This window comes from Leopardus geoffroyi, chromosome D3 (assembly GCF_018350155.1).
Source record: "Leopardus geoffroyi isolate Oge1 chromosome D3, O.geoffroyi_Oge1_pat1.0, whole genome shotgun sequence".
NCBI lineage: Eukaryota > Metazoa > Chordata > Mammalia > Carnivora > Felidae > Leopardus > Leopardus geoffroyi.
Window position 1 is genome coordinate 31,378,895 of NC_059339.1, and position 21,985 is coordinate 31,400,879.

The window sequence follows — 21,985 nt, forward strand, 5'->3', positions numbered from 1 at the left end:
CCAAGGGCAGCCTGGATGACTCAGAAGATTTTTTCCAAAGCAACCTGAAATTGTAGGACTCCTTCTGGTCAGACCTGGGAGCATTTCCTCTACCTCCAGGCTAATCTACCATCTTTCCTAAGCAGGATGACAAGGAAACCAGAAGACATCGCCAGTTGTCACCATCCCTAACATATTCAGTTTCTGAAGACCTCCATAAAGGTTATTTTTTAGTCTCCCCTGTGCACAGTAATAACCCACTGAAAACATCATTCACTGTGGTTTGCATCCCTGAGGATGACACTGGAGTAAAAGTCACCTCTGCTGGCCAATGCAAGTGGTGCTACCAATGGCCAGGAAGAATAATAGTCCCTGAGAGTCTGATGGAAGATAGCTGCTGGCATCAAAGAAACTTGATGGACATCAGAGCTTCTTGTTTACACCACCACCATCAGCAATAACCGCCCAGCACTGCTCCCAGGAAAATGAGTACTCTCTCACAAAAGGATGGATCTGTAGGCATAATATCAGAAGGCCCTGAGTGGCCTCTGCTGCCCCCCCCCAAAAAGACTGAAAGTCAGCCCCCTGAGTAGCTATTTAAGGGTGGGATGGAATCTCATTTGTATTTGTGTCCCACCTACCACAAGTCCTGGCATATAGGAAGCACCCAATAAACTGACTCAACAGTAAAATGGGCAGATGGATGAATGAATGAATGAATTTGAAATATAAGATAGGAAAGTCATATGGATCTTCTCCCTTCCACACTTAACAGTCAAAGCTTTTAATATGTTGTTATCTTTATAACAGCCCTCCAGGTAGACAGTGTTCTCTTCATTTTGTAGAACAGGGAACAGAGCTTCAGTGAGTTAAACAGTTTAAGACCATAGTAATTAATGCTAAGAGCAGAACAGGAATTTGAACTTCTATCTCTCTGGTTGCAAAACCTGTACCTTTCCAACACATCAAATCACCTTCTTAAGGAAAGTTTAACTCTGCAAAGTTTCCCAAGTAAAATAAAACAATAAGCAAAAGTAAATATGTTATTTTCAGGATTAAAAAAATAATATTTCTCAGACTGTCTACTGTAAATAACATAAACCAAAACATGCCAAAACACAAAACTGAAGATCAAAACCCATCTGGAAGGTGTTATTCCAGATGGAAACAGCAAAAGAAACCTGCAAACCTCAGACCCAGAGAGAGGAACTCAAGCCAGGACCACATATAGAAGAGGAGTCTAGGCGACAGAAAGGCTCAGGGCCAGCTGAGGCTGCCTCCTCCAACCCTCCCTCAGAGGGAATTTACTGGTCATTCCACTCCAGGGCTGATGGCCTCTCTGATCACATTAGACTATAAAATCTCTGACAGCAAGGACTGTGACTTCCACCTATTTATTTTTTTCCTACCATGACATCTCTCACCACACTGCACATATCACAAAGATTCAAAAATGTTAGTTGGATTAATGTTGATTTAATGAATGAACAAATGAATGGCAAACTCTGTAAGCAAATCAAATATAATGACAATAAAAAACAAAAAACCTGAAATGCTCCCTGGCAATGGAAAGGGTAAGGCTTTCTTTTGGTTATTAGAGCAAACACAGTCCTGCTCTTTTCTTTCCTCTGACTGCAAGCCTGAGCAGACCTACCAGCATCTCCTCTCTTAGTCTTGATTTGAAAGAAGTGGGTAATGCCATCTGCCAACCACAAGCACTACCATCTTGGCCATTTATCTAGCTCTATATTTGTCCTGATGCGATGTTAAGTGATCACATTGTCATTCTATCAATAGTTTAAGTTCACTGAAAGAATTCTTTGGAGAAGGTGGCCCCTGTGGATTGAAGGCCATGTGGATTCAAGTCACAAAGAAAGGCAATAATTTCCCCCCTCACACACCAAATTCACTTCTGGGTATCCTGATAAATCATAAATAGAAACTATTTTTTTAATTTCATATTTGGCCAGTATGGTACTGGCACAAAAACAGAGACATAGATAAATGGAACAGAATAGAAAACCCAAAAATGAACCCACAATTATATGGTCAATTAATCTTCAACAAAGCAAGAAAGAATATCCAATGGGAAAAAGACTATCTCTTCAACAAATGGTATTGGGAAAACTGGACGGCAACACACAAAAGAATGAAATTGGATCATTTTCTTACATCACACACAAAATAAATACATAATGCATTAAAGACCTAAATGTGAGAACTGAAACTACAAAAATGCCAAAAGAGAACATAGGACAATTTCTTTGACATCGGCTGTAGCAACTTCTTTCTAAATATGTCTCCTGAGACAAGGGAAACAAAAGCAAAATAAATTATTGGACTACATCAAAATAAAAAGCTTCTGCACAGTGAAGGAAACAATCGACAAAATTAAAAGGCAGCCTAAAGAATGGGAGAAGATATTTGAAAATGCCATATCTGACAAAGGGTTAGTATGCAAACATATAAAGAATTTCTAAAACTCAGCACTCAAAAAATAAATAATCCAGTTAAAGAATGGGCAATAGACATGAACAGATATTTTTCCAAAGAAGACATACAGATGGCTACCATAATAGATTCTCAGTATCACTTATCATCAGGAAAATGCAAGTTAAAACTACAGTGTGATATCACCTCATACCTGTCAGAACGGCTAAAATCAACAACACAAGAAACAATGAGTGTTGGCAAGGATGTGGAGATAGGGGGACCCTCTTGCACTGCTGGTGGATATACAAACTCCTGCAGCCTCTGTGGAAAACACTATGGAGATTCCTCAATAAGTTAAAAATAAAACTACTCTATGATCCAGCAATCACACTAGTAGGTATTTACCCAAAGAATACAAAAATACTAATTCAAAGGAATGACTGTACTCCAATGTTTATAACGGCATTATCTGCAATAGCCGCATTATGGATACAGCCCACGTATCCATCAACTGGTGAATAGATAAAGAAGATGTTATATATACATACAATGGAATACAATGGAATATTACTTGGCCATCAAAAAAGAATGAAATCTTGCCATTTGCAATGACAAGAGGAATGGAACTAGAGAGTATTATGCTAAGTGAAATAAGTCAGAGAAAGACAAATACCATGAGTCCATTCATATGTGGAATTTAAGAAACAAAGCAAACAAGCAAAGACCAGGGCAGGGAGAAGCAAACCAAGAAACCAGACTCTTAACTATGGAGAACAAACTGATGGTTGCCAGAGGGGAGGTGGGTTGGGGAGATGGGTTAAATAAGTGATGGGAATTAAGGAGTGCACTTGTTGTGATGAGCACCTGGTGATGTATACAAGTGTTGAATCACTGTATTATACACCTGAAACTAATATTACACTGTTAAAAAACTGGAATTTAAATAAAAACTTTTTTAAAAAACTTGATGTTTGGCAATAATTTGGAAGTTAAGTCACATGGGAATTTTATATCACACCAGCAGCTCTAACAATGCCAATTTTGTGACAACTTATGAAATAGTTCATATAGCATAGATGCTCTTTGATGAACAATGGTCTCCCACGGGCCAGCCTTTTTGTTCAAGAGTGTCTGTGAGGAAGGAACTCATGAAACCAAGCAGGATGTTCACTTTTCATCACATAGCTAGGCTTCTGAAAGTGCTCTGGCAAAACTTCCCAATGTTCTCATAATTTCCAAATTCAATGAGCATCATTCAGTCCCCGTCTTATATGACCTCTCAGTAGCATCCAATGCTCTGGCAGCACCTGCCTGTTCCCCTCCACAGTTATCAGGACACCACTGTCCCAGTCTCTCTCTGACCATCGATCATCTCTGACACCCTTGCAGGCATCTCTTCCTACACTGAGCCCTGAAAATTTGCTACTGCCCAGCATGCTGTCCTCAGAAAATCATCCATCCTGAATCTTACTGACTTTACCTAAATTTGCTTACCAGTGGAGAAATACTAAATGAAGGACAATAGGAAGAAGGGAGTGAGAGGAGGAAGGAGACAAGGATAAACCACAGGCTTGCTCAACTACACCTATAAAACTGGCAACCACACAGCCAAGACTCAACTGTATATAGAATTTAGTTGAGGCTGTCCAATGGCAGGAATTCAAGGCCTAATGCTGAAAAGTCACCTTCATTTGCTTAAAATGACATACAGTTAAAACAGCTGCCTGTTAACAGACAAGTACAGCAAGACAGACTTACCACAGTTGACAAATATAATACCCAGTATAAACTGATAACAGCTCCAGCAAGGACAGGCAGAATCCTCAACAAATCATTTTTCAGAGAGGTAGGCACCAGACTAGCTGGTATTTTTCAGTCTTAAATATAGTCATCCCAAAGTCTCTCTCTCCAATCTCTCCTGTTATCACACCCAGTGTCCCTCAGACCACACTCTCAGTCCATCTTCCAGGTCGCAGAAAATGCTTACTCCACAACGATGGATTATATATAAGATCTTATCCTAAGTGATCAAGGTCAAATTGGTGTTCTGAGACCAATTCCAATGTGTGGGTGCAGTGTTGGGGGCCCCACACAAACAACCAAGCAATTCTCAGACACCAACAGGGTGTCTAAGGAGAATTCAACTCAATTCTGACACTATATACCCACAGATAACAAAGATCCCATAGTTTAAGGGCTCAGTCCTGTAACACTGTTCTTCCTGCTACTTCACGGGTCAATTGCAGGACCAGGTTGTCACCTGTCCTCCTGACCTGCTACACATGAGAGGTTCACACAACCTCCTCCTTGGACTTCAGATGCTGGTCACAAATCCAGGTTGTTACCTGTTATTTCTGACCAACTAACTATAAAATCAGAGATTCCCAGGACCTCCTCCTCAGGTCCAATTAATTTGCTACAGTGGCTCACAGATCAGATAACTGTTTCATTACAAAAGGATGTAACTCAGAAACAGCCAGATGGAAGAGATGCATGGGGCAAGGTGTGGAGAAGGCTCAGAGCTTTCAATCTCCCTCCAGGTGCTATGCTCTCCCCAATCCCTGGGTATTCACTAACCTGGAAGCTTTCCAAACACTGTCCTTCAGAGTTTTTACAGAGTCTTCATTACATACATTACATGGATTAAATCATTGACCATTGGCAACTGTGTCAACTTCCAGGCCCTCCTCCCTCCCTTAGGACTAAAAGTTCCAACCCTCTAATCACAGGGTTGGCTCCATTGGCAACCGGCACCCCCATCCTTCAGTGCTTTTCAAAAGTTTCCTCATGGGCACCTGGGTGGCTGATAGGTTAAGCGTCCAACTCTTGACTTCAGCTAAGGTCATAATCTCATGGTCCATGAGTCCAAGCCCCACACTGGGCTCTACACTGACAGTGCAGAGCCTGCTTGGGATTCTGTCTCTCTCTTTCTGTCCCTCCCCTGCTTGCTTGCTCTCTCTCTCTCTCTCTCTCTCTCTCTCTCAAAATAAATAAAAGATAAACTTAAAAAAAAAGTTTCCTCATCTATATAACAAATGACACCTTTTATCACTCTCAATGCTTAGAAAATTGCAAGAGTTTTAGAAGCTATAAACCAGTAATTATGAACAAGGACCAAATATATATAAGAAATACATTTTGGTCACATGAATAACCAAAAATATATTTCTTATAAATTGCACTACAAAGGTCTAAGTTATCTCACTGACCCTAATTTGTTTTTTTAACGTCTTTAACGTCTTTACCACATGATTATTAAGAGTACTATCGAGCCTATAGGAAATGGGGTTCTGTATCTTATCAAAATCCTCCCCATGAACCAACCCCCAAATCCTCAGTAAATTCACACACAGAAAAATAGAATTGTAGGTAATAAACGTAACAGGCCTGGCACATCTAATAATTGCTTGCAAAAGAAACTGGAACCAGAATGAATAGAAAATGACACATTTGTAGTTATTTTTTCATTGGCCAAATCACCCTCGTCCAACTCAAGAATTCCCAAGGCAACCTGATGGGTGTTTGTTACACCAGCATTCTAAGGCACTCTAGACTGACATCCAGAGCCACACCCTACTTACCAGCAAAGCTGAATGTTCCCTTCCGTGACAATGCATGGTCCCACCAGGAAGAATCACTCACAGGCCCCAGGGCCACATATAGCCCTCTATAAATCTAATCTGCCCCACTGAGAATATGTCCTTCATTTTCCATTTTGGGTGGCAATTATAATCTCTTTCCAGTTATGGGAAATGGAAAAATGTACTAAGTAGATCAAGAATAGGGGCGCCTGGGTGTCCAACTCTTGATTTCAGCTCAGGTCATGATCCTAGGGTCGTGGGATCGAGCCTCATGTTGGACTGTGCACTGAGTGTGCAGCCTGCTTGAGATTCTTTCTTTCTTTCTTTCTTTCTTTCTTTCTTTCTTTCTTTCTTTCTTTCTTTCTTTCTTCCTTTCTTCTCCTCTACCTCTCTATCTCCTCCCCCACTCATTCTCTCTCTATAAAATAAATAAAATGAAAAAAAAATTTTAATAAAGTCAAGAAGAAAGGACAAAAGCAAATTATGTAAACAAAAAGCAAATATAATTTGAATAATCTGTGTTATTTTTAGGTTTTAGAAAGAGAAACCAACAGAATTTCTAAAACCAGTTAATCTTAAACAACCCTGTGATTCTACAGCCAAGTTGGAAATTCCTTCCTATGACTCAAAATCCAGAAGCCACAAAAGAAAAGAATGATAAATACATAAACATCAAAAATTCCAGTCTGGCAAAAATCAGTTAAAATACAAATGACAAAAACTTGGAAACAATATTTGCAAGTTTTATCACAAAATCTAATTCCCTAATATATAAAATGCTTCTAGAAAGGCATGAGAAAAAAAAAAAAGTATCACAATCCATAAATAGAAAAGGCTCTTATAATCACACCAAAGATGTACAACCTCACTCATAATAATAGAAAGGTACATTAAAACTACATTTAGGGAGTGCCTGGGTGGCTCAGTTGGTTAAGAGACCGACTCCTGATTTCAGCTCAGGTCATGATCTCACAATTCATGAAATCAAGCCCCTCACTGGGTTCTGGTGCTGATAGCATGGAACCTGCTTGGGAATCAATCAATCTCTCTCTCTCTCTCTCTCTCTCTCTCTCTCTCTCTCTTCCTTCCCCTGCTCTCTCTTAAGAAAAGAAAGGAAAAGAAAAGAAAAGAAAAGAAAAGAAAAGAAAAGAAAAGAAAAGAAAAGAAAATATAAATGGGACACCAGACATCTGGAGGGGAGGGGAGGAAGGGGGAGAGGACAGATGAGGAAGGAAGCTTTTCCTACATGCTGATGTGGAAGGATCTCCAAGACATGTTAAGCATAAAAAGCAAGGTGCAGGAAAATGGGTAGGAGACCTTTTGGATAGACAGAGGGTGGTGATGATTAATATATTTTCAAATTTAGTTATAAATGTATAAATAAATCCTGGAAAGATACATAGGAAACTAATAACAGTGGCTATAGAAACAGGGACAGGGACAGAGTGAACAGAAGTAGACTTCTCAATGAATACCTTTTAATAATTTATTTTATTTTTGAACCATGTAATGACACTACCTAATTAAAAAAAATAAAATAATAATAATAATAGCTTTTTAAACATGACATTACAGTTGTCTTTCATACTAGATTCCGTCTCAGCAAGCTAAAGTGTAAGAAGATTATGAATCCACTTTGCTCAGATGATCCTTTTGTCTCCAACATCATTTACCCCTCCCCATCCTCAGGGGATCCTTAATATCCACTCACAGTACTTAGTTTACCAATCCTCTATCTTCAAACCTGTTTCTACACAAGGAGTTTCAGAAAAAAAGAAATTATTCTTAAACCTCATAGTTTGAAACCAAACACATGGAATCCATTTTCCTAAACCTGCACTCGGCAAACCTGAAAGAGCTAAAACCTCTTGGTTTGAGGACAGCTGGCTGATACTGTTGCACAGGGGTGAGTCTGAAAGACAACCACCTTCCCTAGTCTCTCCCCCAGTACTTTTCCAGGTGTTCTGACCCACACCCTGCCCTGTGCCGCACCTCCAGATGTATCTAAGGTTTGATGCCTTCGACAACATCAAACAAAACTGGATCTGAGCATGGAAGCCTCCAAGCCACCCACAGGTGGACTGTGCTGGAGTCCAAGATAACCCACTTGGATGGAGGTACCTGGACCCAGAATTATACTCAAATTTTTCTAGCTGTTTACCTTTACATCCTAAAAATTTCCAGAAATGATTTTCCCTGGTGACAAACTGCATTCTCTAAAACTTTAGGCCATAGTTTTTGCATGACTCCTTGGCCTCTGTACAATTAAAACTAGTTCTTTCTTATCATTGTATCTTACAGAGCAATTAGGACCACATTAATTCTTTTCTATTAGAACCCAGTGCTCCTCTATCTAAACCTTTTATCGAGAGATCCATAGAACAACACTTGTGCTTTAATTCACAAGAGTGCTTTATTTTGTTTTGTTTTGTTTTGTTTTGTTTTGTTTTGTTTTGTTTTAGCTTCCTTCCTTTTTTGGATCATCTTGGACAGTGAGGGGCAAGAAAGTTAGTTTTGAAAGATTTAGCTCACATATAAAATAACTCCTTTTTTCATTCATCAGAGGGCAAAGTTAATCTATTTCCCCTTTAGCGGATATGAGAAGATACATGGGTAACCCCAAGATGGCCAGCCAGGCAGAGACCACGTATGGTGTATAGTCTAACACATACTCTCCTTATGCTACACTCCTGCCCACCTCCTGCCTTTATTATTGGCAACTATAGGGTCAACTGATCAGCCAGAGTCAAACAGCCTTACACTGCTGGAGAAATCTAGAGAATCAGTCTATTCATTAAAGACTACCCCCCAATAAATCTTTCTAAAAAGAAGGAACCAAAAGCTTTCCTTTTGGACCATGGCCAAGTTCTCATTTTACAACCAGCAGCAGGTCCCAGCATTCCAAAACAGAAACAGTAACTACATATTTTCCTCTTTTCCCTCTGCAGCTGGGGAGTAAGCATGAAGTCCTGAGGGAGAGACCACAGGGGTCTCCAGGAGCTTTCTCACCAGCGGCCCAGTTACAGGAACAATTGCAAACATTTTCCTTTCATTCCAGCAGTATAAATTCCCAAAGGGCACTCCTCTGCATTTGGCCTTCATGCACATCAGTTAATACATAAACTAAAAATGTGAACTATCTCCCATGAGTAACACTGAAACAGGTAAAACAATGCAAGCCTCCTTAACCTATCCCAAAACTACCTGTTCTCCTTAAGTATCACTTACCTTAGGTAGCATCAAATCCTTCTTGAAGCAGTTGCTTTTTAACAGTTTTCTTGGAAACTAAATACTATAGCAAGCTGTTCCTCCCCTCTACAGAGCTGCTTAAAACTAATAATTGAGCTGCAAACACCAGCCTTGGCAAACTTTGGCTACAGAAAACCATTAATCTTATGATGGCATTTTAGAGGTCTCCACAAAATCACATTTCCAAATGAAATAAACCCCAGTCTCCCAAACTGGACTGCATTGGAACAAGGAAACAAACAGCCGGAGACAGCAATGAATTACAAATGGCATGCTAATTACCAGTCTACATCCAGAAATAGCTGAAGACTGCAGGATTTTTGTTGTTGTTGTTGTTGTTGTTAAAATAACTACAGCCTTTATTCTAGGGTTGGGCAAAAGCATCTGATTTATTCAAATGCTTCAGCTTCTAAACATAATCACATTTATATGTACTTCTCTAGCAGGGGGAGTGGATGGAGAGAAACTCTGGGGGCTGGGGCATGGGTCCCCAGAGACAGCAGTGCTACTGGGCATGTCACCGGCATCACCAAACCCACCCAGTGTAGCTGACACAAAGGAAAAGGGGACAACACAACACCTTCTTGCTTGCCCTGTTTGTTAAGTGGCACCCATCTCAGACCCTACAGAGAAAGGAAGGGGACAGAGGAAACCAAGTGTCTACACGGTGTCTTTTAGCACTTTCCTCTTGTTTTCCACGGTACATAAATGACCAGCATCAGTGCCCAGGAGAGTTTTACAGAGTTTTTATTAGAATCCTCCTGGTTTCAAGATACAATCTGCTAAAAAGAAAAACAAGAAAAAGTGCATGAATATGAGAGAAACATGGTCATTTTGTTCACTTATCCTTAGGGATAAGGACAAGATGAGCATCTCTCCATGCCTGTGTGAGACCATCTTAAGAGATAAATAGCTCGGGGCGCCTGGGTGGCACAGTCGGTTAAGCGTCCGACTTCAGCCAGGTCACGATCTCGCGGTCCGTGAGTTCGAGCCCCGCGTCAGGCTCTGGGCTGATGGCTCAGAGCCTGGAGCCTGTTTCCGATTCTGTGTCTCCCTCTCTCTCTGCCCTTCCCCCGTTCATGCTCTGTCTCTCTCTGTCCCCAAAAAAATAAACTGTGTCTCCCTCTCTCTCTGCCCCGCCCCTGTTCATGCTCTGTCTCTCTCTGTCCCCAAAAAAATAAATAAACGTTGAAAAAAAATAAAAAAAAATAAAAAAAAAAGAGATAAATAGCTCATCCAAGGCTCCTATTCATGCCCTACAATGTTTACTTTCAGAATCTGGAGTCTGAGCCCTATTGAAAGACTGAGCCCACCCTATCCCCCACCCCAACCCTCAACCTTCTATCACCTTATTACCCTGCTAAATATGTCCCATCCTCCCACCCCTACTCTCAAATTCCAGAATGTTCCAGCAAGGTAATCTGGTCCAGCAAAAGTTCCTCCAGGCTTCATGACGCTGTAGGCAAAGGGTGTTCTTGGGTCAAATAAGTTTAGGAAATTCTGGGTTAAACATCACTGAGGTTTTCTTTATTGCAGGACTTCTCACAGTGTCTAATAAGCCAATGGTACATTAAGAAACTCCAAGAAAGGGATTTAATAGGCAGCATTTATAAATTCAGTTGACTAGAAGATCTTTTCTTTTGTCCACCTCCTAAAGCTACCCTGAACACATGCTGGGCAAGCCTCTGGCCCACCTTCTCCTTCCAACTGACAGGCAAACATTTGCTGAGCACCTACTCCTGCCAGGCACATGCTGGATGTCAGGGATATAAACATGGAAAGACACATACTCCTCCAGGCACTCATGGCTGAGGATTTGGAAACTCTGCAAGGTGAACTGCTCAAAGTCATGCAGCTAGTTAGCAACCGGTTTCAGAACTTGAACTAGTTGCCAGCTCCCTGTTCACCACACTTCCTTCCTTACCACACCCCATCTCTGATCATAAGAGGTGTTCAGCTTTAGAAACATAACAGCAGATGAAGATCTCCATAGAGAAGCCTAAATCCTTCATTAAAATAGAACATTATGCATCCCCTTTGCCCACTTCATAGTGTTTAGTGTTAATATACCCAAGGAATTCTTGAGTACGGTGGCTGATAATATAAAGATGAAATAAACATACCAAATACCCTCATCCTGCTGTTGAGTACTCAAGCTTTCATCTCATGGCCAATTTTCACATACCCGTCCAAAAAAATAAGCTGACATGGTTCTAGGCATCTCCACTTAGCAACATACTTAGGAGTAAAGCTGCCCATTGGAGACAGCACACTGCGCAAGTACAGGCACTGGTCCCTGCATACGGCCCTCCCTTGGCCATGTCCTTAGGACAGAACACCATCAGAGCAGAGGGTGCCCCTCTTGCTCCCAGAGCCCCCCAACAAAGGTTTGGGTTCCCACCACAACCATTCATTCTGCCTTGAGAGGTTGGACAGACAAGGGGGTGAGTTGGACACGGGAAGAGAAGCCACAATCTTCTCTGTGCCCTGGATAAGCCCCACCTGTAAGAAAGCACTGGCTGGGCTTTATAACCATGCCTCTCCAGAGACAAGCAAGGACCAGAAGCTGCAGCTGGGGAGGGTGGAATTCCTCAGGAGCCAAAACTTGTCAGGCACTGGGTAGAGCCAGATGGGCTGTGACCAGCTGTTCCTATCTCCAGTAGATTCTCCTGAATGCAGGCATTTTCTCTCCAGACAGAGCCAGCAACTTTACCGATCTGTGCAGGCATCAAGTGAACACAGATAGGCAACCTTTCAATCCACCCCCTATTTTCATGGGAACAACATCCTCATTTATCCTCTAGGAGCCCAGGTGCAATGGATTCCCCCTTGTTTCATTCCCCGTACAAGAAGACCCTAAAACACACCTCACCACCAATGCAGACATCACCAACTGCCATCCTGAAATTCACCTGTAATTTTCATGTCTCCCCACTAAAAACTAAAAGTTGCATCACAGAGGGCTTTAATCTTGAATCCAGGACTGACTCAATAGTGCTATAGTCCTGGTTCCACACAGTTCTGGCCCATGTCATCAATTACTTGGGCTTTTCTCTTCCACTGAAGGAGGGAGGTTGAAGGGGTTGGAGTGTGTTACCCACTTGACTTTGTGAGGAAGAGGCAGGTCTTCCTAAAACAAAACTCTAAAGAAAGATTTTTACTTTGAGATCTCAAATAGGCACACCATAAACTTTAAAAGGTCTACCACTGCTATTAAAATTTGTTAATGTCCAGAAAGAGCCTGGCCCAGCATTAATCTTCCATAGCCACTCACACACATGCACTGTCCATAGCAGCAGGTACAGCTGATCGTGAAGGTTGCTCTAATGTTCCTATACTAACTTGGGCATTGTAAATGGCCTTCATTTTTCAAAGGAAATCAACACCCTCTTTTATTAACTACAAATGTCATATAAGAAGGCTACCTACATGCTACATAAAAGCCTCACTCTAAGCATTCCATCCTTGAACTTCAGAGGGATTGATGAAGAAAGGCATCCCACGGATGTTGCCTCCAAAATTTCAAAAATGGGAGTAATTTTGAACAAGCCTACATGCTCAAACTACACACTACACATGACTTACTGACTTTTCCTTTCCCAGAATGTGACAACAGGGTCCACTGATATTCCTACTTATCCAGACCTCAGAACAATCCCAAGTTGAAGCAGCACTAGAATACTGCACCCCAGATACAACCTAACCCCAAGAGCTGTGCCCTAGAGATGTTCTGATGAAAGTGCATTTTTATCCAAACTCCTTGGCCCCAGGCCCCACAGGCCAGTGAATTTCTACCGGATTCTACAGAATTCCAGTTTCCTGTTGATAAATGCTGGGTGGCTCTTCTGTCTTTAAAAACTAACCACTGGAGCACCTGGCTGGCTCAGTAGGTTGAGCATGCAATGCTTGATCTCAGGGTTGTAAGTTCAAGCCCCATGTTGGGTGTAGAGATTACTTAAAAATAAAATCTTTAAAATCAGTAAAAGCTAACCACCCCCTCACTCATGTACTATCTCATCTTGGGACCAGAGCTCTGCCCCTGAACAGGGGCAGGGAGGCTGCTCCTCCATAGTCACCTGGCTCCCCCATGGCTATGCTGTGCCTCTCTTACTGCAGTGCCCCGGAATGGCCCCCTACACGCCTGTTCCAGGGGGCCCTCTTAGTCAGTTCCTGCAAATAGGAGAGGTCCCACTCTAGTTCCAGGTTTAGTCAAAATCCTAGCCCAACTCCATATGCCTTCTTGTCTAAACAATCAAAGAAAGCCCTACCCATTGTCTTAGATATAACAGACAGGCCTGGTAGAGACTCTAAGTTAGACTTGAAATCTGTACACCAATATCATGGCTCTGGCATTCAAAAAACGATGTTTTAATAACTAGAAGTGGTACTTGCCTTCAGTCTGGTCCCTATGTTACCAGGCTCCAGTAAAGAGAGTTGAATTGTCTTAGCCCTCTATAGGATACTAGGAAAAGGGCTGTTTGACCTCTACTGGGCCAGAAAACACCAAAGAGCACAGTGCCATTCCTCTCCCTTCCCCTCCACCCTCAGGTCAGCAAAGCAAAGTACCCTCCAAGATGCAGAGATCCTCAGGGCCCCAAAGTCACTCAGTCTCAACGCCCTCTCCTATGAACATTCTCCCATAGCCAGTCATGGGGATCTGGGGACTTCTCTTATCAAAGAAGGCACTAATTTCCTTTCAGACCATGCAGCAAAATGAAAACAAATGCCAGGGAGAGAACATTAAGCAGTGAATGGTGTAACCACAAAAGGCCAGGTACTTCATGTACAGAATCTCCCTCAACCCTATAAGAAAGCTATGTGAGTTTAAGGCATTAGCTCATTTTACAGATGAAGAAACTGAAATGCACAGAAGCGAAGGAACTTGCCCAAGGTCACATAACTAGTAATTGGTAGGCCCAGAAATCAAACCCAGGTCTGTCTGCCTCCAAAGATCATGAACTTTTCACACAGCCACATGACTATCACCTTGTAGAAAGCACATATTTTTTTAAATGTTTTAAATTTTGTAAATATTAAAAGACATGGGTGCCTGGGTGGCTCAGCTGGTTGAGTGTCCGACTCTTGATTTCGACTCAGGTCATGATCCCAGGATCGTGGGATTGAACCCCACGTCAGGCCCTGTGCTGAGCGTGGAGCCTGCTTGAAATGCTCTCTCTTTCTCTGCCCCTCTCCCCCATGCTTTCTCTCTCTAAATTCAAAAAAAATAATAGAAATATTTTTTTAATATTAAAAGACAAATACACAGGAAGAAAAATAGTTGTATGAAAATCATGAAACCATGGGTGACTTTTGCCTTTTTCTTTGTTTCTAAATTTTCTTGCTTTTATTGTTTAAAAATTTTTAATTTTTTTTAATGTTTTTTATTTATTTTTGAGAGAGAGAGAACAAACAGGGCAGGGGCAGAGAGGGGTACACAGAATCTGAAGCAGGCTTCAGGCTCCGAGCTGTCAGCACAGAGCCTGATGCAGGGCTCAAACTCACGAACAGCAAGATCATGACCTGAGCCAAAGTCAGACACTTAACCAACTGAGCCATCCAGGTGCCCCTTATTTAAAAATGTTTTAAATTAAGTAATAAAATGCTAGTTATAAATCAAAACTGCATGTATATCAGTGAACAAGTACTTTCCATTAGTTCTATTACAATTTCTTAAGAAAACAAAATGGGGCCTGTCAGTTATCAAGTGCTATTCACTGAAGGGCACATGAAAGGCAAGGACCCCTGTCCTTGCATGGTCAGAGGGGGGCTATGTGATTGGTCTTGATCATTTCTGGGCTAGATCCTGAAACTGCTGCAACAAGACTTTCCAGAGTTCCCTTTCCCTACTTTATGCTAGCTTATATTTAAGAATTCCAAAAGTTTCCATTTGAAATGGCCTCTTGCTAAGTAGATGTAATCTACTACATTCTATTCCTGCTACAATACAGGAATACAGGAGGTCACGCCTCCTTTCCTTGGCATAATGCCGCAGATCACCTTGTGGGACTGAACTGAAGGGACAGGAGCAGGGACAGCCTAACAGAACACAAGGAGCTCTAGACTGGCAGGCAGCTGCACTGGCTCTGCTCCTGTGTCTACAGCAGGCTGACTACACGGTCCCACACAAGCCACTTCACCTCTCTAGGCTTCAGGTTTTCCTCTTTGTATAATACAAAAAATGGAATCAGTGATCTCTACAGTTACTTGGAGTTCTAAAACTGACTTTATGATTTCTGCCTTTGTTCATGCACAGTGTTAACTTTCACACACAAACAATAAAAAAATCGTATAATCATTAAAAGCACACACATGAAAATACACATGATACTTTATTGGGAAGGTCTTAACATCTGATAGGATATGCATATTTAACTAACACTGGCTATGCCATTTGCTCCAGGTATTCAAGAGCATGTATTAGCTGAAATAACATCATAAAGGTTCTCTTCCCACTTGGAAGTCACCAGACCACAACCATTGTAACTCCTGAGTATAATACTGCTAAACATTTCAAGGTGCCAGATGACCCTTTAAAACTCATTCTACTTCTTCCACAGGTTTAAGCTTATATACAAGACATTTGGATATGTAAAGTTATGTTTAATGTTCCAAGTAGTCCTGGGTGGCAGCACAACCATAGGCTGACATGTGGGGAGATGCTGAGGGAGCCCTGTACCCACACTGGGCTTCCAAATGTAGGAGCCACTGGTTTTCCCTTCAGGTTCAGGCACTGTGTGATCTCCACATGCATGGCTTGATAGGGTAATGATTCTGTAATAGGTACTCTACAGAAGAATCAACTTCCAAGGTTTTCCCTATGACAGGTCCATCATAGCTTTCCAAATGTTGGGCACATTACACAAGGTTATTCATCTTGGTATGGCAAGAACAAGCCATTGTATGACAGGAAATTCCAAGCAAAAGAGTAGAGTAAATATCTCGAGTTTCTACAAAGTCCAGATGTCAACAAGGGCCCTCACTACTGTTGATATCTTTGTTTAAGGAACTTTTCTTAGAAAAGCTATTGGTTTAATTCCTCAGTTGCAAACAAAGACTCCACAACTTATTTACTTCTTCCAGGGCAAGAAGGGTTTATCTACAAATCAAATGCTTAATTTCCATTGTACTTGACTACTACAAATTTTTTTTACGTATGTCCCTAAAATCTGACTAGCCATTCCCCAAAATGTTCTTCATTGCTGAGCATTTTCTAATAACCAATGAACAAATTCTGGTGAACAATTCTGAGACAATTCACTTTTATATCCATTGAGAATACTCACAATTTCTCAGCTCTTCTAACAATCTGTCAGCTATTCCATATAAGACCAAATGAAAAAGATAAACATTTTTTTTTCAACGTTTATTTATTTTTTTGGGGACAGAGAGAGACAGAGCATGAACGGGGGAGGGGCAGAGAGAGAGGGAGACACAGAATCGGAAACAGGCTCCAGGCTCTGAGCCATCAGCCCAGAGCCTGACGCGGGGCTCGAACTCATGGACCGCGAGATCGTGACCTGGCTGAAGTCGGACGCTTGACCGACTGCGCCACCCATGCGCCCCAAGATAAACATTTTTTACTAGTCTACACAACAGGCTGGTACTCAAACAAGTAGGCAAGCTTCACTAACATCAATTTCTATGTAAAAAGTGTACAACCAGAATTTTCCTAGCAACCATTAAAATTATCATTTTCAACTCAGCCTACAATACCCTCCATCCACACCCTGCAGTGTGAAATGAGGTCTGAAAGGGGCATAAGCTTTCACGTAAAGGCTCAATCCACCATTTACTCAGGGTCTGACCTTGGGCATGTCATTTAACCTCTCTGACTTGTATTTCCTAGCTTGTAGTTGAGGTTTTTGAATATCTCTGATAGCTTTGGTCCCTTTCAATTCTGAAGAAAAAGATATAACTTGTTCTTTTGTTAATAACAGCTTTGAACTACCACAGACCTCATCCTTTTGATGACAAAAATCTCTTGCTATATATTCAGATTGAATGATTAAGCCTTTTTAAGAAAAGGCCATTTATCATAATTATCTCTTATTTAAGCCATTTCTAGTCAGGTCCTTCTGATATGCTCCCAGCCTACAGCCTCAAAGTGACAGTCACCTTGACCATCATCAGCCCTTTCATCATGGGCAGTAACTAGCATTTAACATGTACATTTCTCAGCTTACTTTATAGAATTAAACTTAAATAGCTAGAGGTTAATAGGAGAACCACTAGGACAAATCTGTCATTCCAACCTCACAAATAATTTACCATAAATTTAGAGATAGCTACAACTAAACTTGTACTAAAGAACTCCTCCAGCCCCCACAAGTCTGTGAGCCTGACTCCTGAAAGATCCCTAAAGAGGATGGGACTAGCTTCAGACAGTGCCATTAACATACGATTTTCTGTAACTTAAAGCAAGGTACAATGCAATATTAAAAAAAAAAAGTTTAAAGGTAAACTTTTAAAAGTACCTTCAGAGGGTGATCAGAAGAGGTGACAATGACTAATGAGTTAATACTGACACCTAAAAATTCACATGCACTGTGAAAAAAAATGAAGAAGGAAGGTGACATTCATCCAAGACTTCTATTTAATGAGGCAGTCAAACTTTTTTTAAAAAAAGCATCTTGAAGTTATGATTCAATCCAAAAGTGAACAATAAGACAACTGTCTTCCTGTATTTCCTCTTCTGTGATGGCAATGAATATTCCAGTCCAGCCAAGCCAACTCATTTGTGCATGATTTGCATACCTTTGCATAACTTCTACACAAGTAGGTGTTCTCTTCATGCATCTAAATTTAATTAAATAATTTCAGTATCTGTTCAGAGATGGTAGAGGGGAAACAGAAGCCAAAAAATAACCATAGTCCAGCTACTGCTGACTTTCTCTACACACACCAACACATGAGATTAGCTACAGTTAGTCTATATGGCAAAAGCTTCACAGCAGCAACCTAAAAATAAGGTCTCCTTCACTAAATTAATATGTCCACAGAAAGATCAGTTTTCCAAAAAAAGAAAAGTGATTTAATTCCACAGACGCCACAGAAAGGATATAAAATTGAATTATAAGGAATGCCAACCCATGCTCAATGCTTCAAAGGTCATCAAACTATGTGTAACCCTGTCAAGACCTAAACTATTGACTTCAGGTTTATTTATTTCATATGTCTACCTTAAAAGTTAAAAGGTCAACAATACAGTCTCACAGTATTAGTTTGACAGGGTAGCCACGCCCCAGAAACAAAGCCCCCCTGCTTCAGGAACATCCTTACCAACACCCAGAATTGATCTCCTGGAGTAACCATTGCCTTGGTCATCATCCCATTTCCAAGTATCTCCTGGATTGGAAAGATCCCAGATCTCTCTCCAGTGGCCTTTGTTCTCCAGAATTATCAAGGAACAAAAAAGGATAGCAAATAAAAAAAACTTATATCAGGACTGTTGATCTCTCACAAAGTATAAGGCAGCTTATTGCTGCCTCATTTACTGTAAAATAAATCCTCCATATAATAACCAGAAAATAATGTGCTGCTAAATCAGGTGGAGAAAGCAAAAACCAAGAACTCTCTACCCTCCATGCTTCAGGATATTCAACCAATCATGTGGCTCTCTTCTGCTTCATTTTCTTCACCTCGAGGTATGATTTTTAAAAGTTTTAACGTTTCCATTATAAAATTTGGAGAACTGGATATGAGAAAACCTACTCCAAGAGCCTCTCTCCTTTCTCAAAATGTACTAGAGATATTTTATTTCATGTGATATTGCGAAGGTAAAGAGTGAAGAATATTGAGATATTTCTAGATGCTAAAGAGATTTTATAATTCAGGTTTCCCTGACCTTTAGTCATCTCAAGTCACACAGTCATATGAATTAGCTGGAGAAACAACACAGTAGAGCATGGCTCACAGAATCACAAATATGCACTGAACACATCTAAGAATGATATCAGTAAGCCAACCTACAGATAATCTATGTTCACATGAAGAGGCTCTCAACACTGTTGTTACTGTTTGCCATATGCTTTTGAAGCACCTAAGACAATGAATCCAGAAAAACATTAGGCCTTCAGAAATGCTTTATCATTACCTCCAAGCACTCAACCATCCAAACAGCAAATAGCTCCTTGAGGACATGAAACTTCTGAATCCCATAGCGCTTCCTTGTCACTGCTGAGCCCCTGGATGACACACAACAAAGGCATGAAGACTCACTATACTAAAAGTACCCAACATCTAACACTTCTTATTGGTAGCCTAGAAGGGAGAATCTTGTTTCACTGGGACATTTTCCAAAATTTCACCTGATTGGTCAAAAGTAACCTAATAATCAGCTAGCCCAACATATTTGGGGGCAATACTCCTCTGGTAAACACAAAACTCCTATGCTATTGCCACTGCTTGCGACTCAGTTCTAATCTTAAGTATAAAAAGCACAATTTTCAAAAAAAGAATTGTAGGGGTGCCTGGGTGGCTCAGTCAGTTAAGCATCTTAGTGATTTTGGCTTGGGTCATGATCTTACCATTAGTGAGTTCAAGACCCATGTCAGGGTGGAGCCTTCATAGGATATTCTCTCTCTCTCTCTCTCTCTCTCTCTCTCTCTCTCTCCTTCTCTCTCTGCCCCTTCCCCTCTCTCTCTCTCTCAAAATAAATAAATAAAAACTAAAAAAAAAAAAAAAAAAAAAAAAAAGCAAGCAAGCAAGCAGATAGTCTGGTTCACTGGCTATTTAGGAAAAAAAAAGAAGAAAGAATTGTAAGCTTAAGAATGCAGGAGAAAACTACATTGGTTGTGAGATGGCACATTTTTTCCCCTCAGAAACACTGCTTTGTTAAAATTCAGGAATTCTTAAAGATAAATCACATTTATATTGAATGTGACCCTACTGTTCCAAAGAATCTTAAGATCTTAGTTGCCAATAAATCAGTTACAATTCAGACCAGGCCAGTCTGCAGAGTTTGCTGTGAGAGTAAGATGGGCTGAGCCTGTGAGGAGGTGAAAGTTGCATGAGGGACCTGGAGACCTGAGCCAGGACCTTGCTGCTCCATTTACATGCTCTGTAACCACATGCAAATCATTATAGCTGTCCGAGCCTTAATTTCTCCAACTACACAATTCAACCGGGAAAAGGTTTTTAACAGGGCAAATATTTTATGGTTTCAATCAACAAGTATTCAGTAATTATTTACTAAATGAGTGAATATATAAAATGAATGCAAAAACTAACAACTTATTTTGCTTTCAGATGCCCCTCTATGTGGCAAAGAAGGCTTTGATGTTCATTATTATCATTTATCATTTTGTTTTCTGGAGCACTACAGACTGGGCCTCCGCCAGAAAGATGTAAAGATGTTAGTGAACACAGACTGAGAGGACAAGAGGAGGAGCGGTGGATATATATGCCACTACTCAGACTCTCTACAGGGGCTATTTTGCTGTGATTCAGAGGCCCAAACTCCACCCAATCTTGACAGTCCATTTTAGTTTTATTTAGGTTTTTACTGCCTATAAACTAAGAAAATACTTAGAGTTTAGTTAGCCTCCAGAAATTAAAATCTGCGTGTGTCATAACAGATCCAGATCTGGCCTCTACATGAGCTAACTTTCTCTCAGAAAGCTGCGGTACAGAGCAAGGTCTCCAGATATGTGCCCTGGTGCTGGCAATGACAGTCCTTATATAGACTGTACCCTCTTATATTTTTATAGGCCTACCCTAGAGGCAAAGGTTTGGTATAAATCAGCTATGGTTTAAAATTAGAAATAAGACTTTTTCATTTTTCTGGTATACTCTAACTTGTTAGAATATACCCAGAGCTTGATCTCTAATTAGTTTCATATTTCACTAAGTGTTTCACTGCTACCCACCAATAAGGAGTAGATCACACAACTGATGATGGATGACAAAACTTTCAGGATACCCTGATCTGCTTCTTATCAAGAAGGAAATTATGCACATATTAGTACAGGAATAAGGCCCAAAAAGATGCCAAAAACAAACTCAAATCTTTTTTGTTAAGAATATATGTCTGAGGGGGGCGCCTGGGTGGCGCAGTCGGTTGAGCGTCCGACTTCAGCCAGGTCACGATCTCGCGGTCCGTGAGTTCGAGCCCCGCGTCGGGCTCTGGGCTGATGGCTCAGAGCCTGGAGCCTGTTTCTGATTCTGTGTCTCCCTCTCTCTCTGCCCCTCCCCCGTTCATGCTCCGTGTCTCTCTCTGTCCCAAAAATAAATAAACGTTGAAAAAAAAAAATTAAAAAAAAAAAAAAAGAATATATGTCTGAGGAATGAATAAAGAAAAAGAGAGAACTGAAAAAATGGAATCTTTAATAGCTGGCCAAGCAAAACTTGTATAGTGTTCTCATGACTTCAGGATTGTTTCATCTAAGTAAGTTAGATATGCAAAAAGGTATATGCTGAAATAGTAGGAGAATGCTTAGGACATAAACAAAATCAGATCAGTGAAGAGGCAGCTCTACAAACTCTTAAACTGACTGTATTAGTCACAGGTTCTCCAGAGAAACAAAAGCAATAGGATAATACACGTGCATGCGCACATAAGAGAGACAGAAAAAGAAAGGAAACTGATTATGAAGAACAGGTCTCATAATTAGAGAGGCTGAGAAGTCCCAGGATCTGCTGTCTGCAAATTGCATATACAAGTAAGCCAGTAACATAATTCCAGTCTGAGTCTAAAAGCCCAAGAACCAGAAAGCCAACAGTGTAAATCCCAGTCAAAGGGTAGG

General features: G+C 40.9%; 1 protein-coding gene across 13 annotated transcripts in view; it reads right to left on the minus strand.

Moving 5' to 3' along the window:
• Positions 1 to 21,985, minus strand: part of LDLRAD4 (low density lipoprotein receptor class A domain containing 4) — a 441,951-nt gene that overhangs the window by 349,091 nt on the left and 70,875 nt on the right. The window contains exon 3 of one of the 13 annotated variants that reach the window (XM_045457537.1): positions 19,336 to 19,426. The exons of the other annotated variants lie outside the window; for them this stretch is intronic. The gene's annotated coding sequence lies outside the window, so the exon portion shown is untranslated. The remainder of the gene's footprint in view (positions 1 to 19,335; positions 19,427 to 21,985) is intronic. 13 annotated transcript variants of the gene reach the window in all.